This window comes from Octodon degus, unplaced genomic scaffold, assembly GCF_000260255.1.
Source record: "Octodon degus isolate 3935 unplaced genomic scaffold, OctDeg1.0 scaffold00221, whole genome shotgun sequence".
Taxonomy (NCBI): domain Eukaryota; kingdom Metazoa; phylum Chordata; class Mammalia; order Rodentia; family Octodontidae; genus Octodon; species Octodon degus.
Genome location: NW_004524797.1, coordinates 2,951,928 through 2,958,474, shown reverse-complemented (window position 1 = coordinate 2,958,474; position 6,547 = coordinate 2,951,928). Strand labels below are relative to the sequence as shown.

General features: G+C 33.3%; 1 protein-coding gene and 1 non-coding gene across 3 annotated transcripts in view; both read right to left on the bottom strand.

Annotated features, from left to right (window-relative positions):
• The window catches only part of Stx17 (syntaxin 17), a 110,678-nt gene that overhangs the window by 35,380 nt on the left and 68,751 nt on the right, over nt 1-6,547 (bottom strand). The gene's annotated exons all lie outside the window — the stretch shown is intronic.
• On the bottom strand, nt 1,466-1,628 carry LOC111813767. The gene has a single exon (XR_002818940.1). It is a non-coding gene; the product is annotated as a U1 spliceosomal RNA (small nuclear RNA).

Sequence of the window (6,547 nt, the reverse complement as noted above, 5' to 3'; positions counted from 1 at the left end):
TGCAATTTGATTTCTGTCCATGAAGTCTTTGCCTACCCCTATGTCTTCAAGAGTTCCTCCTATTTTCTCTTCTAGGAGATTTAGTGTCTCTGCTTTAATGTTTAGATCTTTAATCCATTTTGACTTTAGTTTAGTACATGGTGGTAGAGCTGGGTCAAGTTTGAGTTCTTGGCATGTAGAGAGCCAGTTTTTCCAGCACCATTTGTTAAAGAGGTTATCTTTCTTCCAGTGAGTATGTTTGGCCCCTTTGTCAAAGATAAGATGGCTGAGTGTGTTCATAGGGGCCTCAGCATCTTCTAATCTATTCCATTGATCCTCAGGCCTATTTTGATGCCAGTACCATGCTGATTTTATCACAGGCGTCTTGTATAATTTCAAGTCAGGAATTGTAATGCCTCCTGCCTTGTCTTTATTGCCCAGAATTGCCTTTGCTATTCTAGGTCTTTTCCAGTTCCAAATAAATCTTAGGAATGATTTCTCTATGTCTGTGAGGTATGTCGGTGGTAGTCTGATAGGGATTGCATTAAATCTGTACAGCAATTCTAGGAGTATAACCATCTTGACAATGTTGGTTCTTCCTATCCAGGAGCATGGAATATCTTTCCATTTTCTGAAATCCTCTACAATGTCTTTTTTCAGAGTACTGTAATTTTCCTTGAAAAGATTTTTGACTTCTTTAGTTAGATGAATTCCAAGGTATTTCATTTTCCTTAGGGTTAGGCCGTGACTCATCCACATGGCTGACACTGACAAAGGATCTACAATCTGAGGTACAGGATCTCAAGATAAATCCTGAGGGGATTTCACTGACCTTATCAGACCCAAAAGCTACAACTCTTCTTGCATAGGTCCAGCTTTACCTTGGTCTTAACCATCCAGTAGAAAAGGATGAAGATGAAATATAGGAAGGAAAGCCATGCTGTTATGTTGAGCTGTGGGGGACTCGTGAACAATTTCTGACATTGCCAGTTAAACAGAAGACCTAATGCTATTATGGGCTACTGGACTCTTTTAGAATATTTTGCTGAGTTTACACACCTATAAAATTCAAATAACGGAACTTAACCAAAAAAAAGTGTATACAGATGAATGTCCATTTTTTAATCTGTGTATTCAAAGTGGTTAGGATAGATATATAGTTACATTCTATTAATGAATAGAATGTTCTAATGGTGTTTGTAAAGAGGATCTCAAGTCTGCATCTTGAACAGCAATTAACCACTAAGAAGAATGTATGCAGTGTGTTAGTTATTGAAACTGTCCTAGCAATTTGATTTGAAACTCTCTCATTGCTATTTGTTTATCAATAAAATTATGGAAAAATATAAGGCACTTACAGAGAATTTGAGCAATAAGATTGACACACATTTGATATGTTATATAGAACATCACAAGTCAAAAATACACACATAAACTCAGCACACAGTTACAAAGAGGTACATATTGAGTCTTTTCTTTTTCCCCCCAGGGGAAAGCGCAAACTCAGTCCCCCACTACCACAAATTATGCAGTCGAGTTTCCCGCATTTGGGGAAATCACAGGGGTCAGCACATCCGGAGTGCAATGGATAAGCATCTCCCTGGAAAACCACCTTCGTGATCATGGTGTCTCCCCTGCCAGGTAAGTATACATATTGAGTCTTAAAGAAAGTTTCAAAACTTCAAATTTTGATATACATGTCATGTGCTCTGATCATATAAGTAAATATAAAATTAATGAAAATATATGTCATATACTACATGTCTAGAAAAGAAAGTTACTTCTAAACAACCCAATGGCCAAAGGAAAATTACAATGGAAATTTAAAATGATATGAACTAAATGAAAAGAAAATAGTGTATATTAAAACTTAGAGACAGCTAAAATAGGAGTTAGAAATGTATACCTTTATTTTTATTTTTTTTTAAATGCATACCTTTAGCTGAATATACTTTAGTGAACTGAATATCCATCTCAAGACACTAGAAAATAACTAATGCAAATACAAAGGTAGAAAAGAAAAAGTAATAAAGATGTAAATACAAATTAATAAAGTAGAAAAATAAGCATATACTACATTGAAAGAGTCAAAATTTATTTTGGAAAGATTAATAAAATTGGTAATAAAAAATTAAGTAAATAAATAAATAAATAAAAATAAAATAAAAAATAAAATTGGAAAGTCTCACGAGAAGCAGTTAAAAACATATAAAAGTCATGAATATAAAAAATCAGAAGTAAACAAAATGAGACATCATGGTTTTACAGAATTGAAAAGATAACAAAGACACTGTAAACAAATTTATGCCAATTACAAAAATTAAAGAGATAAATTCCTAGAAAACTTTAATTTACCAAACTGGCAAGAAATAGAAATAGTCATATAACTGCATAGTCACATAACTATTAAAGAAACCAAATTTATATTTTGAAACTCTTTTCCCTCCTCCCTGTCTTCACACAAAACCAAAACCAACCAAACCAAAAAACTCACCATGAACGGTTTCATTGGTCAATTCTACCAAGTATGTAACGATGACTACAAAAAGTCTCCAAGTTAATTAAAGAATTTTTGTAACTATCTTCACATAGTTGGTAGAATTACATAAATCTCTTAAGTCAGTGAATTATTCTCTTTTTAACAGCAGAAACGCAGTATCAAAACTTGATAAAGCACGTTAAAAAAAGAGAAACAGAATTTCAGACCATATTCACAGTCTAATGAACAAGATATAAAAATCCTAAAGAAAATGTGAGCAATTTCAATCCAGTAGCATGTAAATGATACCAATAATAAATGGATTCATTTCAATAGATAGACTGTAGTACTATTATAGAAAGTAACAGGCAAATCTAGAGAAGACATCAATGAGACATTGTTCAATTCAATTTACAATGTTAAAGAAGTCTGGCTAAACTAAGCTACTTCCAAGGCAAAAACTATATAGAAAATTATTTATCATGGAGACAAACTTAGTGATTACTTTTAGAGGAGACAAAGTGACTTTAACTGGGAAGAAGTTATATTGGACTTTTAGAAGCTACAATCATCTTATCTGAACGTACATGAGTATTCACAGCATAATGACTTAGCTGTACATTTATGACTTAGGCATTCTACAATACAGACTATAGTTAAAAATAAAAAAAAACCTAGTATTTTAGAAAATATTATATTGACTTGAATGGTTAATTTACCTAAGGATAGAAATAAAATGGAAAAGTTAGAGTAGGGAAAAAATTGATTTGGAATCTTATTGTGGAAATAAATTAGTTGCTGCCTTGCTGCAGAAAAAAAAAAAAAACACATCAATTTATTCATTCCACTGAATTGTAAGAAGAGGGACTATGCCTGATTCATTATTGCATTTTTTCAAGGTTGTATTTGGGTCCCTTGTATAAAGTATAATTCAATCAATTTTGTAATGAATAAATGTGTTCTTAATATTTTCTACAAAGTAACACAGCAGTGATCTAACAATAGAGATCATCAACTATCATGAAAATCAACTAAAATTCTTCCTTAGAAGAGCACACTATTAGCCACTAGCATATAAACTATTTCTTCTCTCATTAGGTGGAAGAAATAATGAAAGTACTCCTTTGGAATTATTTCTGATTAGTGAAATAGAAGTGAGATGCATGAGAAAGCACCATTGTCCTGGAGTTAATAGAAAATGCAATACTGGGATTGACTATTGTTTAGGAAGTTCATTTTACCGAGTTTAGGAAAAAAAGCTGTATGATGCTATAGTGCAAATTTTATTGTGATAAGACTTTTATGTATTTAGTACAGGGTCTTACTACACAGATCGGACTCATAGTGATTCTCCTGTTTTCAGCCTCCCAAGTGCTGGGATTACAGGCAACAAGACTTTTTTGAAAAGGAGTTTCAGTTTCTAAAAAGTAAGTTTATGATAGTATAAATATTAATCTTATAAGAAATAGAATAAAGTGGTAATGAAGGAATCTAATATGTTGTCTAAGGTAGTCTATGATAAATTCAGAATTTTAAAAGAACTGGCAAAGGGAGGGGCAATGAAAAAAAAAAAGGCACATGAATACAAAACTATGGTGTGAAACAAGGAGAGTCATGGAAGTAAAGCAAGCCCAGAATGAGCGGAGGCTGGTGAAAAATGTTAAGAACAATAAAAAGGATTAAAAAATACATGTTCAGCAAGAATAAGAAAGAAGGTTCAGCCCTACTGCTTGGGGCAGATGGTATAATGTTAACAGATGATGCAGGGAAAGCAGAAGGACTTAACTCCTATTTTGGTTTTGATTTCTATTAAGGAAAAATTCAAAATTAAAATGGGATAAGAAACATGCTCAAAGGAAATGTGAAATATATCTAACCGTAAGGATAAAGATAGGTTTCATGGAAGAGAGATTAGAGTTGTCTTTGAAAAAATAGCCTTGAGAAAATACAACACATCATAGAAAGAAGAGATTCGAAAAAGAAAATTCTTCTCAATACTGTATATGATCAAGTTCAGGACGCAATATCTCTTCCTTTTTTTTTTAACATCAATGAAAATGAAATATCTTACAATAGATGGTTAAAAAAACACTGTTCTATAGTTAAATAGTGGCAGATTTTCTTAGAGGTACATAAAATAGCAGTGTGTTTTAAAAACTGATGGTGTTTCAGGTTTAACTCTCTAAGATTCTACAGAATCTATGTCAACTGGAGTAAAGGTCAAGGATCTGTAGCTGGGAATGGTAGTGTACTCTTGTTATCCCAGTCTCAAAGAGGCTGAGGCAGGTGATAAACAAGTTTCAGCTTAGCCTTGGCAATTTAGGGAGTTAGCTAATTAATTACGCAAAAAGACTCATGATGTGCTTCAGTGTAAAGCTCCTGAGTTCGATGTGGAAGTTGGGAAGGAAACAAAATTTTAATTACTCAGCTCATAAAAAATTTAAAGCAAAATTTAAGTTTCAAATTCCTCTGAAGAATATGAAATAGTTTATATTCTAATTGCATCAATTTGGAAACTCCTATTCTATCTTTTCTTCTATTCTCTACCTGGTCTTATTTTGTCTGATCTTTTCTTCTTTTGTCTTAACATCTGACTTCTCACTCTCTGCACTTATTCTCTTTTCTATTGCTATTCCCATTTAAATGCTTTTTCTTAGAAATTATAAAGTACATAGCCCAAGTGCTCTATGTTTCTCCTGGTAAAATCATGAAAAGTCACTTTTCTACAAATTCCATTGTGTTATTTTTGTTGACCTGTGCTACCCATGGAACTGGGAAAGACTCTCTGCAGAGCATTTTCTTTCCAAATATTGCACAAAATTTACTGAATCAGAATTTTTACTGTGAGCCCAGAAATCTATGTTCTCACAATTTCCCCATCACCATTACCAGTGAGAAAAAACAAGGCTGAGCACATGTTTGTAAAAGCCAAGTTAATGATCTTTAGTAATTCATAGTAATATTAATGTCTAATTCTTTCATCTTATTTCAAAATTGATCACAAAATCTTTCTTATTGCTAATCCTTATTTCAGAAAAGAAAACTTTTAAATCTATTCTACTTACAAATATACTGAGACATGGATGTCTGCTTCTTCTGAGACAGTATTCGCTGAACACAGTAATAGAAAGAAAGCTGCACAGAGAAAGTACAACCTGAGATAGAGGGGACACAGATATATCACTGTTTAAGAGGTCATTAAATATCAGCTATTTAGAAGAGAACCAACCACAACATTTTATGTAGGACACTACTGAGAGGTATAGTAATAACCATCTGAAAAGATGAAAAGAATCAGTACACAGTACACTCAAAGCTGGAAACAGTGCCTATTCCCACGAGCTAAACTGGAAAAACTCTTCATTCACAAAGCACTGGGTAGAACACTCAGAAAGATATTTGTCTTTGTAATGAGGAATCATGAGGCACAAACTGAGCATACTCCAATTAAATTCTAGTTAGTGAATTCACTAAAGACCTGAATGGATTAAATGGTTTCCAAGTAACTAGTAACTTAACTTTCCTGGCCAAAGTCAAGAAAATTTACAGTAAAATGAAATTAATTATCTGGCAACTAACAAGGAAAGATCACCAAAACATACAAAGAAATAGGAAAATGTGGTCCATAGTGAAAAGAATGATCAATGAATCAAAATAGACCTATAATTGAAGTAGATATAACAAAAAACATACTAAAATAATTATTATAATTGTATTTTATATGTTCAAAAGTTTAAGCAGAGAAATAAAAAATATTTTAAAAGATCTGAATTAAAATTCTAAAAGAGAAGGCAGGAACCAGGAAGACCAGGCCCCAGCATGTGCACACATGCCCACCAAGAGGGACAAGCATTGTGACAGTTTGAACCAGCAGTTAGTAAGTTAGATGAACCAGTACTGTGTCTGGAACACAGACCACACAGACACAGAACAGAAACAGGGGGACAGGGCTGCCATTCTATATCAAAGTGCTCTGGGAGAACTCCCGCAACAGAAGACCAGGCCCAGCCCCCACATCCAGAGGCCAATATCAGTCCCACATCCAAAGCCAGCACATGTCCCATGGCTGGAAACTTGGCTGTAATACAC